The sequence below is a fragment of the Pelophylax lessonae genome (genome assembly GCF_965119305.1).
Source record: "Pelophylax lessonae genome assembly, chromosome: 1".
Lineage (NCBI taxonomy): Eukaryota > Metazoa > Chordata > Amphibia > Anura > Ranidae > Pelophylax > Pelophylax lessonae.
The window spans coordinates 562,334,953-562,349,992 of NC_138768.1; the positions used below are offsets into that span (position 1 = coordinate 562,334,953).

At 44.8% G+C, this 15,040-nt stretch overlaps 1 protein-coding gene across 1 annotated transcript in view; it reads left to right on the forward strand.

The window, feature by feature from the left end:
* The first annotated feature begins 2,284 nt into the window (after window positions 1-2,284).
* The window catches only part of KLHL8 (kelch like family member 8), a 191,314-nt gene continuing 178,558 nt past the window's right edge, over window positions 2,285-15,040 (forward strand). Inside the window, exon 1 of the mRNA XM_082260853.1 lies at window positions 2,285-2,431. The gene's annotated coding sequence lies outside the window, so the exon portion shown is untranslated. The remainder of the gene's footprint in view (window positions 2,432-15,040) is intronic.

Sequence of the window (15,040 nt, forward strand, 5' to 3'; positions counted from 1 at the left end):
ACCAGTGTTGCCAACCACCCGGAGGGAAATTTACTGGCAGAACGTCCAAAATTTAAGGACAGCACCAATTTTTTTACGGACACTGAAAAAAGTACCTAAAATAACAATTTTCAGTGCTAAACCGTGCAAATATCAATATTTTAACTATAAACATATAGCTAGTGCTATTAGCAATGTGTTAAAGTTAAACAAAAGTCAAAAAACATATTTCTCAAATTTACATGAAGGTTGGGTTACCATAACCCAGCCAGCACAGAGTTCCCCCTTACATCAGAGTCTGCAGACTCTGGTCAGACATGGTACAGGAGGTGGTCAGACACTGCGGACATGGTACAGGAGGTGGTCAGACACTGCGGACATGGTACAGGAGGTGGTCAGACACGATACAGGAGGTGGTCAGACACTGCGGACATGGTACAGGAGGTGGGCAGACACTGCGGACATGGTACAGGAGGTGGGCAGACACTGCGGACATGGTACAGGAGGTGGGCAGACACTGCGGACATGGTAAAGGGGGTGGGCAGACACTGCGGACATGGTAAAGGAGGTGATCAGACACTGCGGACATGGTAAAGGGGGTGGTCAGACACTGCGGACATGGTAAAGGGGGTGATCAGACACTGCGGACATGGTAAAGGGGGTGATCAGACACTGCGGACATGGTAAAGGGGGTGATCAGACACTGCGGACATGGTAAAGGGGGTGATCAGACACTGCGGACATGGTAAAGGGGGTGGGCAGACACTGCGGACATGGTAAAGGGGGTGGGCAGACACTGCGGACATGGTACAGGAGGTGGGCAGACACTGCGGACATGGTACAGGGGGAGGTAGGACCTACCCATCCATCTACCTACCTGTGTGATATCAGGGGAGTTACTTACCTACCCGGTAGGTAGCTCCCCTGATATTACACGGGTAGGTAAGTAGCTCCCCTAATATCATTGCAAGGCAGTACAAGTTATACTTACATGAAACATCTTCTCCAACTCCTCGTGATGCCAGGGCCAGTGTGTGCCCCCCCTCACCCTTCCATCCAGATGAGAGGAGCCGGCTCAGTCTGAGTCTGACTTACCTGCGGCGGATCGGACGGTCGGTCAGTGGCCAGCATGGTGCCCAGCAGCACGGCTCAGCCCGCACGCATAGGTAGGTGACGGTGACCCCCCTCCATAGCTCACGCCGATCGCCCCCCTCGGTGAGCGAATGAAGCAGGTCAGGCGAGGTTCGGTCCACTCCAGATGTACTCGTAGTCTGTCTCGTACTCCTCCTCCAGTCCCGGGCCGGCTTCATCACACAGGGACACAGGCGGGAAAACTTAAATGAGGAGAGGCGGAGGCAGAGGCGCGCCGTGGGTGGCACTCCTCCGACGTAAATAACTCGGGGGCGGATGCGGGGTCGGGGGTGGAGGCAGAGGCGGGCCGTGGCACTCGTCCGACGGGGATCTCCGGAACTGCGCGCCGCGTATGCACAGTTCTGACCGTGCCGCCGCCACCGTAGATTTACTGGCACTTTTCTCCTGCTACGGGCATTTACGGGTAGGAGAAAAGTGCCTTGTTTTAACGGGCTGTCCGTAAATCTACGGGCGGTTGGCAACACTGACTGACACACACACACACCTGCACAGGTTGAACTGGATGGACTGTTGTCTTTATTCAACCTCAACTACTATGTAACTATGTAACAAATGGGGCACTATTGTTGGTGACCCTGCTAACAAATAGAGACTACCTCACCATGAAATCTCCCCAATAGCACACAAATGGCAGAAAAAAACCTCCTTTACTCCAAATTGTCAGGAAAAGTTTTGCCATTAGTTCATTCTTGAACATAAAACTAACCTGGATTCTGTGCCCACTATTGCCAAAGGGGAAGCCATTTCTCCTGCTGGCCACTAGATGGAACCCCGGGAACGTGTCTGTTTCGATGATATACCCTCTCCTGTCCCCTCATTGGTTAAGCCTTTTCCCTTCCCTTTCATTGGATGTGAGCAGTTCTGCTTGTGTCTGTATCCTTGGGATACTACAGAGTCTCCGCTGCCGCCAAACGAAGCTCGTAGAAAAAATAGCTGGAATTGAAGGAGTCAAATCAGTCTTAATAATAAGTCGAGTAAAGACATTGAGTATCGCAATACAAGTACTTAAATATCACATAAAATGAAACTAAAAGCCTATACTCTGTACGAGTGAACAGAATGTTGTCATTCAGAAAACACTATGGGAATGTGCCCACAACAAAGATGGAGGCCTGCGCGGGGTAGGTAGGATGTGGCTAGAGCGCATGCTTAGCACAAGGAGCCGGGAAGGAGGCGGAGCTGGAAGAAGAAGCAGCAGCTGGAGGAGATAAAGGGGACGCACAGGCTGGAAGGGCTCGTCGCCTGGAGGGTGTCAATGTAGTATTGCTGTGTTTAGGCTGCTTTGTAGCCTTACCTCAAGGTGAGATGTTCTCTGTGGTATTGCATTTTGCGTGCAGCAGGTGTCATCGTGTGCATGTGAGCAGAGAGTTGTGTTCATCTTCCTAATCCCCCTCAATGTTTACTTCAGGTTACCGAGACTATGAGTAGTAGGGAGCAAATGGGATCAATCTTCATTTATATAGGGCTCTAACTGGGTGCCACATGAGATTGGGGTCCCCATGATGGGGACTTTAATTTTTATCATTGCTTGCATGATGTGGGGGCAGATGGGCATTAGATGACTTTTTCCTGATCTAGCTGGTTTTGGCGATCGACAAATGTGGGGGGTCTGCAACTTTTTCCACATCCAAATGTCATTTTTAAAAGCATCAGGCCCCCGTTAACCCTAGGATTGCCACCTCATCCCTTTAAACCAGGACACACATTAATTACACAGGTTCTGTGGCTGATTAAGGTGGTAATTAAACGTATGGGTATATTTGCCTAAGAACCTGTGTAATTAATGTATCCTGGTTTAAAGGGATGAGGTGGCAACCCTAGTTCCCGCGCCTTCACGTCTCAGAACAGTCCCCGTTCCTGCAACTTGTCTGTTTTGGTTGCCACCTCATCCTCTTTTAAACGGAGCGTGAATTCTCACACAGGTTCTGTGGCTGATTAAAGCGGAGTTCCGGGCACAGATGTCATTTTTTGATGAACATACCCCCGGGACAGTCAGGGCTAGCACATTCCACAATGGCTAGCCTCTGATCTGTCCCGGTTCGCACTTACCTTTTAGAAGAAATACTTGCGTAGAAAATTTCTTCCACAGCGTTTCCATCTCTCTTGTGGGCAGCTGAAGCCGGCGCGGTCCTCTTCTGCGTCTTCTTCTCCCAGAATGCGCCTGCACCGGCCCCTCTCGTCACGCGCGGCGCCGCATTCCTAAACTGCCCAGGCATGCCCAGAAGCTGTTTAGCAGGGGAATGCGGCGTCGCCCGGAAGTGACGAGCGGGGCCGGTGCGGCGCATTGATTCCTGGGAGCGATGACGTTTAGCTCCCAGGAATCATCGCAGCGCAGGAAGTGACGGGGTGAGCTGCGGCTCCGAGGGAGGAAGCAGTCAGAGGTGAGTATTTACGATCTTCAATAAAAAGGTGAGTAAACAAAAAAAATAAAAATAACTATCCAATTCCTTTTCAGGTCAGGTCTACCTAGCGGAGGGGCACAAAAAAAAAAAATCGTTTTTAGGCCCGGAACTCCGCTTTAAGGTGGTAATTAAACTCTGTGCCTCACATGCATTAAATTAGCACCAGAACCTGTGTAATGTTTTTAGTGATGTGATTTTTGGCCCGGATTCCCATACCAACATCCCAAGTTGGCCCCCATTCCTGCCTCCTCATGCCTCAGATCTGCCTTCGTTCCCGCACCTCAACTTTAAGGCCCCTTTCACACATGCTGTCCGTTTGTCTGTTTTTCATCTATCCGTTGACGGATAAAAAACGGACATCAATGTATGTCTATGTAAAAATAGATGACAATAGATGATCATCAGTTAACCTCCGTTTTCATCCGTTTCCATCAACGTCCGTTTTTTTGAACGGATGAATGCCCTATTTTTCATCCGTCAAAAAAACGGATCGGATGAAAAACGGATGAAAAACTATGATACATTTTGACGTGACTGAACTGAAGAACTGAACGGACCGTATGTGTGAAAGGGGCCTAAGGCCCCTTTCACACAGGCGGACCATTCAGATCCGCCTGTCCGTTTTTTTGGCGGATCTGAACGGTCCCCCCATGCATTCCTATGGGGCATCGGATGTCAGCGGAGACATGTCCGCTGACATCCGATCCGTCAAATCTGGACGGATGGAAACCCTATTTTCCATCCGTCCAGCGGTTCGGATGGGATCTGGTGAGAACGGACTGACGGTCTGTTGACATCCGATTTCCCCCATAGAGATGCATGGGGAACTGTCAGCTGTGTCTCCGCACACAGCGCGGAGACACAGCTGTCCTCCTGCTGCTCAGCGGGGGATCGGCGGCTCGATCCCCCGCTGAGAAAAACGGACTCCGTCCAACAGTGTGTGAAAGAGCCCTAAGTCTCAAGTTGTTCAGGATTCCCATGCCTCAACATTTCAGGTCGACCCTCCATTCCTACTCCTTCATTCCTCAGGTTGGCCCCTGTTCTCGCTCCTCCACACACGTTCCGATAATCGTACGTCAAAACTCGCTTTCGACCTGATCTCACGATAATCTGATCGTTAGTACACAGCTTTCGACAGCCGATCACGACAGTTGGTCCAACAAAATTAGAAGGGACAAACAGGAAAACTTCTGTCATACGACATCTCGAACGATAATCATTTTGTCAGTACAGTATGCGTACGCTAAAAGTCGATCGACAAAGACCGCACATGATCAGAAACACTAAAATAGCCCCGAAAAAGCCTGGCTGCCATTGTTTTTATTTTGCACCATCTGATACATAGCTAAGCAACCAGGAAGCTTTTCCAGAATCGTACGACAAAAATCATACGGTTTGTACGCATTGTTGAATTCGATGTTGGTATCATGCAACAAAATGGGAACGATAAGTCATCTGATTATCGGAACGTGTGTACAGGGCATTAGTCTCAGGTTGGCCCAAATTCTCACATCTCAACAATTTAGGTTGGCCCCTGTTCCTGCGCCTTCATGATTCAGGTCCGCTCCATTTCCCATGCTAACATCTCAAGTTGGCCCCCCATTCCTTCTTCAAGTCTCAGGTTGGCCCCAATTCCCATGCCTCAACATGTCAGGTCAGCCCCCCATTCCTGCCACTTCACTCCGGAGGTCGGCCCCTGCTCCCACTCCTTAACATCAGGCCTCAGACCCTGGTTCTCACGCCTCAACATGTCAGGTTTGGCCCTGTTCCTTAATGCCTTGGGTCGGCCCCTGTTCCCACAATTCCAAGTTTCAGGGCGTCTCCAATTTCCACACCTCAACATCCCAGGCTGGCCCCCATTTCTGCAATGTCAGATTGGCCCCCGTGCCTGCAACTTCCAAGTTTCTGGTCTGCTCTAATTTCCACGCCTTAACATCTCAGGCTGCCCCCCCCATTCCTACAATGTCAAGTCTCAGGTCGGCCCCCGAATCCCACGCCTAAACCTCTGCGGTCAGCCTTGCATTTCTTCCCCTTCCCATCTCAGGTCGGTGCCTGTTCCCACGCCTTCATACCTCAGGTAGGCTGCAGTTCTCATGCCTCAACATCTCCGGCCACCCCCCCCCCCTTCATGCCTCAGGTTGGCCCCCAATCCTGCACCTTCATGTCTTAGGTGCAAGGTCTGCTTTCATACCATGTGGTCTTTTATTCGACCAGCAGGTGGAATTTTGTTCTTTAATGGTGTTGACATGATTAATTTTTAGTTACACTGAAAAAATCCAGCTGTTTACAGGACTAAAATGAGTCCCCAACAGTGACTTTATCAAAAGGCTACGTAGAAGATAACCCATAGTGCCCTGTCAACTCTTTGTCATGTAGTAGATGTAGACCTTTTTAAAAGTAACATTTAGTTTGCGAAAGTATTGAACTAATGTGAGTATGCATATTTCATACCGGGGGAAACACTGGGGAAGCGGACAATCACCGTAGTATCCAGCTCTGCTAATGTGATAGCAATGATCTTCAAGGTCCTGCTCCTCTCTGATCACTGACCACAGGGGGTCGCTCGATCAGGCATAGCCGCCATTCAGAGTGCCTTGTATTTTTTTTTTTTCAATGGATACAAGGCATTCTCTGGAGAGGTGTATTACATCCCATTGAGATATAAAAAAGAGAATAGTTGGTAAAAGGCGCTACCTATGAATAGATGCTAAAATGTTGCTGAATAAATAAAGTCACTAAAATATACTAAAAACAGATATCGGGATTGTAAAGTGGCGTGAAGTGCATTAGTTTAATAACTAAATCATAAAAAAACAAGGGGGTTGTTGGGTCGCACAGTCCCCCAATAAAGTGCTAAATAAATGATATGCCGTGAGGAAACCGGTATGCAAATAAGCAATAAATTGAAACAAGAGTGCACAAGTGATAATACATTTTATTTTAAAAGTTATATATACTCTAAAGTGCGGGTGATGAAATAAGGGTGCAATATATAGAGGTAAATTCAAATAAATAAATCTTGAGTGTATTTCTTTAAGAAAATATTGATAAATGGTGGGCAAAACAAATAAATAGTTCTAGAAAAGGGAGAGGTTCTTCCCTGAAGGTGCTATGTGCAGTGTCCGTGATGCACCACCAATGTTCCAGTGAATGAAAAAGTATGAAGGGAAGGGGTCAAACTTGTGTTATACACTAGGTGTCACACTTCCTATACAACCTGTTAATGTGCAGTATTGGACAGGCTGAAGAATCAAGGGGTCCCCTCCATTCTTAGTGAGCTGATGTAATGGCTGATAGTCCTCAATCAGTCTGTATGCTCAAAACAGAAGGAAACCACCATGAAGAAATATACAAAGCGATCAGATAGAAGCAGTATAGACTCACAGTATGGGCTGGTCGTGATCAGTGTAACAGCCGGGAAGCTTCCGCGTTCCACGGCTCAAACTCCAAAACCGGATGTGATGTTAGACTGCACCCTACGCGTTTCGTCATCGGACGTCTGCTGGAGTGGCCTCAATTGTGCGTACTCCCGGCTGTTAAATAGCTAGCCTGTGTCCTAGCAACCAAATTGCTTCCCCCACCGCCATATTGGAGCTCACACAAAGCTAGTCAGAGGCCATATTCCTCCTCTAACTACAATGACAGCTCATGTACAGGACATAAGCGGCTGTTTATCATAATTTCCGATCAGCCCATAACGGCGAGTAAAAGTAAAAAGAAAAAAGAAAACAAAAAATCCATCTTTATTATTCAAAAAATGTATATAAAAAGAGAAAAATATATGAAAATATAAATTTGTAAAATATTAAAGATAAAAATTAGTAAAGAATAAAATTGAAATGTAAAATATAAAAAAAATAAAAATGATAAAAGGAGGGAACCAGCGTGGTAAAAGCATTAAAAAACTAGATAAAAATGCACATAAAAATGTCCCAAAAATACATATATAGTGTTGAAAATTTAAATAAAACAGGTCAGAATAACGCATTATCAGTTGCAAATTGTATCAGCAAGCCCTAATAAAAAATTAGTTAAAGGGGAATGATCTAAAAAACTCACAGAAAGTGTGGGCTTCAAACGAACTGGAATTATTTTATAAAGGAGTAAAACTCCCTATTTATGTTCTATGGGTGACATATGTGTGTACTGTAAGGTATCTTCAACATGTATTGTTAAATAAACGAATACAAGAAAGTGATGCTGGATGAGAAGGATTGTGAAAATACAAAAATATAAATAAAAATAAAATGGTGTTGTATTGATAGATCAACTACGGTAAAAACAGGCAAATAAGGAAGAAGGATCCAAATATATTTAATTCCAGGACTTAAGACACCTTTTGGTGTTCTATCGCCAAGGAATTCATAAGCTAAAAATTAAAAAATTATCAAAAGATGTATATACGCAATAAAATTATCTTTTGGATGTGAAAAAAACGTCTTAGCATGTGAAAAAGAATCGATGATGCTGTATGAGAAGGATTGTGCTGAAAAACAGAAGACTATGGGATTAAAAATAGTCATAAAGGGACAGGTCAGGGGTAGAAAATTGTTAATAACATTCATTTATGTGGGATATGGAGAGGGCACAGATCTAATGAGTTGCATATAAGAATTAACTTGCTATCAAAATATAAACTGTGTATAAAATCCAAAAAAGGAGGAGAGAGACTCGTATTCTAATCACAATAAGGGTTACACATAAAAAATATATAAAAAATTATTATATAACCCTTTAAAAATATAAAAGATATAAGAAAAGGGAAGGTTTTTGGGTATATTCGAAGTCTGTGATGAAACAATTCAGGTCTATGTCCACATTTAACCCGTCTGGACGAAGAGGCTTCATCAAATATATCCACTTCGTTTCATTACGAGATATCATCCTTTTCTTATTACCTCCTCTCCAGTCCCCCTTGATTTTGTCTATTCCATAGAAAATCAATCCTGAGGGATTTTGGGAATGTACTTCTTTAAAGTGTCTGGAGAGGTGTGCTTGTCAAAGCCTTTCTTTATATTTTTAATATGTTCACTTATTCTTATATACAAGGGTCGGGTGGCCCTGCCTATATTTTGAATCCGGCAAGGGCATTCAATAACGTATGTTACGTGCGTGCTAGTGCACGTGATGGTGTCCTTTTTATGCTGTATTCAGTACCGGTGACATTTGATCTAAAGTTTTTAATTTTCTTTTGCTGGTTTTTATTGGTTTTACGAAATGCGTAGGGTGGAGTCTAACGTCCCTTCCGGTTTTGGAGTTTTAAGCCGTGGAATGCGGAAGCTTCCCGGCTGTTACACTGATCGTGAAAAGCCCATACTGTGAGTCTATACTGCTTCTATCTGATCGCTTTGTATGCTACTTCATGGGGGTTTCTTTCTGTTTTGAGCATACAGACTGATTGAGGACTATCAGCCATTACATCAGCTCACTAAGAACGGAGGGGACCCCTTGATTCTTCAGCCTGTCCAATACCGCACATTACCAGGTTGTATAGGAAGTGTGACACCTAGTGGCTAACACAGGTTTGACCCCTTCCCTTCATACTTTTTCATTCACTGGAAAATTGGTGGCGTATCACGGACACTGCACATAGCACCTTCAGTCCCGGTTCACACTTGTGCGATGCGGGAAGGCTGCAAATTTGCAGCCTGTTCCCGCATCGCAAATGCACATCGGGCAGTTCACACTGCCATATGCGATACGCAGGGGGTGTCAATGAAATGTTAATGACACCCCCAGTTTGATCGCATATCGCAGTGCGATCTGACAGTTCGCACAGGATCGGATCGCACAAGTGTGAACCACTGTGCGATCCTGATGCGGCTGGAAAAAAGGGTCATGTGCGTCTTTTGTGTGGGTGCAGTGCGAATTTCAGCCATACAAAGTGTATGGCTGAATTTGCATCCGCACATCCGATCGCATGTAATGTAGGAGCAGTGCGCTCCGTATTACATGCGATCGCCGCACTCGCAAGAGTATGAACTGGCCCTCAGGGAAGAACCTCTCCCTTTTCTAGAACTATTTATTTGTTTTGCCCACCATTTATCAATATTTTCTTAAAGAAATACACTCAAGATTTATTTATTTGAATTTACCTCTATATATTGCACCTTAATTTCATCACCCACACTTTATAGAGTATATATAACTTTTAAAATAAAATGTATTATCACTTGTGCACTCTTGTTTAAATTTATTGCTTATTTGCACACCGGTTTCCTCACGGCATATCATTTATTGAGCACTTTATTGGGGGACTGTGCGACCCAACAACCCCCTTGTTTTTTATGATTTAGTTACACTAATGCACTTTACAATCCCGATATCGGTTTTTAGTATATTTTGGTGACTTTATTTTTTCAGAAACATTTTAGCATCTATTCATAGGTAGCGCCTTTACCAACTTTTTCTCTCTTTTTTTTTTTTTTTTTTTTTTTCTCATTTTAACCCTTGGTGTCCAGGGGTTGGTTGGTGGCAGCTAACACCTATTTATATTAATTTATCTTGAATTTCTATCTATTAGTTTTATCACTTAATCCATAGCGCTGGTGACCCCTACCTTTATTATTACATCCCATTGCCCCTCCAGTCAGAATACACCTTGCATTAATTGAAAATAACCTGAGACATTCTGTAAAGTGGGCGGTGCTGAGCGAGCGAGCCCCCCCCTGTGGGGAGTGTGTAGAAGCCACTTGTCACAGGAAGCAGAATATCATGGCTGATGCTATAATAGCAAAACTGCTGAGATGTGCGCAGTGCTCAGAAAATGCACAGGAGACTTTCTAACCACTTAAAGCGGTTGTAAACCCGAAAATGAAAAAAAAAAAAACCTGCAAGACAAAGCCATAATGAGCTAGTATGCATAGCATACTAGCTCATTATGCATTACTTACCTTAGAACGAAGCCCGACACGGACCCCCGGACATCGCTGCGGGCGCCGCCATGATCCCTCGGTCTCTTCCGGGTTCGGCGGCTCCGGCGCTGTGATTGGCTGGAGCCGCGATAACGTCACTCCCACGCATGCGCGCGGGAGTGATTTTCCGGCAAGCTGCTGGCTAGGAAAACTGAAGGTCCCCCCGGACCTTCAGAGCGCATGCGCCGCTCGCGTGAGCGGCTGCATGCACTGCAAATATCTCCTAAACCGTGCCGGTTTAGGAGATATTAATTATACCTACAGGTAAGCCTTATTATAGGCTTACCTGTAGGTAAAAGTGTCAAAAAGCGGGATACTACCGCTTTAAGGACCAAGCCTATTTCTGACACATGTAGTTTACAAGTTAAAATCAGTATTGTTTGCTAGAAAATGACTTAGAACCCCCAAATATATATTTATTTTAGCAAAGACTCCGGCCAACACAGATTTTCCCCGATGTGCGCGCGTGGGAGCGCGCGGGGAGCCTGTTTCTGGGAGGCCGTTTAAAGACGGCCTCCCGGAAATTCGAGTCCGCGCTGTAGCCGTACTTCGGCTATAGCGCGGATCTGAAGAAGTTAATTGGAAAATCTTCTTTCATTTTGTGAGTTCTGCCGGTTTGCTGGCCACCTCTTCCCACAACGTCCTGAAATCCATGTGTGCTTTGCAGCTTCTCTGTGGTTTACATATCCCATGGTACCTTGCTGCTTGCCAGCAGTGATTCTTTACTTAAATTTGCTTCCTGAAACTCCTCCCATTAGTACCTCTGTCAATCAGAAGGCAGGCTCTGTGAAATGTGTGACACAGCAGTGTCTACTCAGAGCATAGTGAGTGTGTCACAGAACTCCAGGAAGAAAATGTGTGGGGGTGTTCAAGGAGTAAGTTTACAAACTTCAAGTTTGTTAAAGTGTAACTCCACTTTTGTTGAGAAAAAAACATTCCCTTCTGGGTGATCTATGTATATTACAAGGATTATAACAAACTTTGTTGCGGATTCCTACCTTTTGTTATTCTGAAGAAATTTTGTGCCTCTGTGCTGATTGGATCAAATGGGAGTGGTTTCATAATTATCTGTCAGCTGTGGCAGCTGCAGAGCACTAATGAGGGAATCTGCTGGGCCTGCATCCCTTTAGATGTGTTCCTCTTGAGAGTATGGTGCTGTCCTGTCGGTTGAAAAGTGCTAAAGACTGCACACGAATTTTGTTGGCCAACAACAGCCGACTGCAGAAGTGATGTCATGTGATGGTTAACTTTCCCTGTGTTTTTTTCTTTTCTGAGTATGCCCAGTCTTGCTCATCTGCTGTTAGTCGGCCGAATTCTGTACTGACTGGCGAACAATCGGCCGTTCTGGTGACGGCCAACAAAAATTTTATAGCCTGCACACCCGATTCTGTTCAGCCGAAAAGTCGCAGTCGGTTGTCCGAAGCATCATACTAACAAGCCGACAATCGGCCGATCGTTCGGCGGCCGAATATTTACGGCCGACAATCGCTACGTGTGTACGGGCCTTAACTCACCAAAAATGACATTTTTGTTGCAGGGGATGCCAGAAATCTGATTTGTATCTTGGGCAGACTTTTGGGAAAATTGGTGAGCCAATCACACAAGCAGGAAATGTTTCTGGGGTGTAGTCAGTACACATTCTGTGTACAGAATAGCTCCAGGTAGCCATATTGTATTTCCAGAAAATTACAACAGCTGCAGATTGAAAAGGAAAGGTAATTTTTAATAACATTCAATTACAATATAATTTGTGTCCCAATTGTATACGCTATATTTTTTCTTTATTTGGTATTTTTTTTCCCCCCACAAGTGGGAGTTGCCCTTTAATATTATTTTGAGTAGAAATAATTAAAATGTGAAAATTAATGATTTTGCATTTTGACAATGGATACACTTTAAAGCAAATCTAAATAAAAGATGGGAAAATTTAGTATATTTCAGCTTACCAGTCATTAGATGGGGTGTTGCATTTATTTTCACTTTTCAAACTAAGAATATTTCAGCAAAATACTGAATCTTCTTTGAAATGCAATGTCCTTATCACTTCCCGTGAGCTTAGGACCGCACAAAGGACCCTGTCTTTATTTTGTAAAGTCCCATCAGTTCACAATATAATAAAAATGAACAAAAGCAGGCATGTTTAAATTCTGGCCTGTGTGACTGCCATGACTGACCCTATAGATCAGGGGTAGGCAACCTTAACCAATTCAGCCCTGGAAGATTTTACCCCCTTCCTGACCAGGCCCTATTTTGCATTTTTGCGCTATAAACCAAAAAAGAGCAACAATTTTGGAAAAAAACTATATTTTTCACATTCTGCTATATAACATTCCCAAAAAAAAGTTTTAAAAAGCAAAATTTTTTAATATTTTAGGCCAATTTGTTTTATGCTACATATTTTTGGTAAAAAAATCGCAATAAGCTTATTTTGATTGGTTTGCGCAAAAGGTAAGGTGTTACAAACTACGGGAAAGATTTTGTCATTTTTATTTTTTTTTTAGTAGTAATGGTGGCGATCTGCGATTTTTTTTTTTTTTTTTTTTTTTTTTTTTTTTTCGGGATTGCGGCGGACAGATCGGACCCCTCACTGACCTTTTTGACACTTATGGGGGGCCAGTAACATTACTACAGTAATCAGTGCTAAAAATATGCACGGTTACTGTAATGACACTGGCAGGGAAGGGGTTAACCCTATGGATGATCAATGGGTTAAATGTATGCCTCATACTTACTGACGTGTGTGGGGGGGGTTCTGTGACAGACAGATCGCAGGTTCAGCTATGCTGAATCCTGTGATCTCCTCCTGTCTATCACTGAGAAGATCTGCCTGCTTTGTTTACATAAGCAGGCGGGTCTTCTCACAGTTTCCAGGACGATCTGGGAAGGGAGGCGGCAATCGCCGGCTCGACTCCCGCTGTGTCTAAACACAGCGGGAGCGCGCCGGAATCACTGGGAGTCCAGCGACATAGGTCTACATCGCTAGACCCAGGGGAGCCACACTGCCACAGTAGGATTACTGTAAGCAGTCGGCAAGTAGTTAAAGAGGTGGAGATCTACCTGAACAACATGGGAGAAGTCAAAGATCACCGGGCAGTGTTGCTTCCTCACACCCGATTTAAACCTCTAATTACTGTACTACAGTAAAAGGTATTGGGTGCCGACACTTGATGCCAATTAGCCAAGAAAGATCCTGCCACATCCCTAAAGACGTGTGGGACTGTGTATCGTGAGGAAACGCCCAACCTGGGACTTTATAGGCAGGAGTTAATTGGCATAAAATAGATAAATAGAAAACCAGTTTAAAATATTATAATTTTATTGATACATGTATACAAAAATATTAAGAGACACAGATGCAATGCATCAGAGACAAACAATGTGCAATATATGTGAATGCATAGTTATGAACCGTATCCTAGAGTTGTGGGGTCACCCAGGTCCAACATGTTTCGCCGACTCTATGGGCTTCTTCGGGGACCATAGATACTGGTGACCTCTATGAAGGTTCACTATTTTCAGATTTGGGGCATAATCATGGACCGACAATGGATGGCATGGTCTGCAAACACAGCCGGGAGATAGTCCTAACCCCGGACAAAGACCCGGCAGAAAAGTCCTCAGGGGATAGTGAATACCGGACCAGGTTAGACCAGACAACGGTTCCAATGTAACAAAAGGGGGGAGGAGCGGATGTGCACTCTTCCTGCCAAAGTAGCAGAATATCCAAAAATATGCTGACAGCTCGGCGGATTGCACCAGTCAGTAGTCGTGTTTGCAGACCATGCCCTCTTCACTTCCGGCGCACCCATGTCAGCACCTACGTCATTGAACAGCTGAGGGCCTGACAAGAGTGCATGCTCGGAGGGTATGGATTTATCACGGTAGTGTGTGTAACGTTACACTTTCGGCGATTACATTAAAACAGCTCGTCTGCAACACGAGTCATCTCCGCTCCTATCCCTGTCACTTCCCTGATCTCGGCTAGTAAATATAAAAGCAGACCACGGAGCCGAGATCTCCGTCATTTACATTTCATAGACCCGCCGCCGCTTTTACATTTACTAGCAGAGATCGGGGATAGGAGCGGAGATGACTCATGTTGCAGCCCAGCTGTTTTAATGTAACCGCCGCAAGTGTAACGTTACACACACTACCATGAAAAATCCATACCCTCCGTGCATGTGCACTTGTCAGCTCCTCCGCTGTTCAATGACGTATCCGGGGCTTTGAGCATGCGCACTGCTACGCTGCTCAGCTGTTCCTGACAGGAAGTGACGTGGGTATGGATTTCTCACAGGGTATGGTTTTCTAACGTTACAACGGTATCTAAAAAAACAAAAAAAACTTAGCTCTGCTGCTTACCTGCACAAGAGCTAAAGTTGTGGAGGTCTCCCCCCCCCCCCCCCCCTTCGCATACCAGTACCTCCTGTGTGAACCTGTAACGTGCATCTGTAATGATACACATCAGAGCTACATAAGAGCAGGGGTTTTGTCATTGAAAATAAAGCTTTGTTAGTTAAAAAATGCTGGCTCCCAGATTCAAAGCAAATTTGTCAAGCCCTGGTTTAGATGCACATACAACAAAAGGTGTCC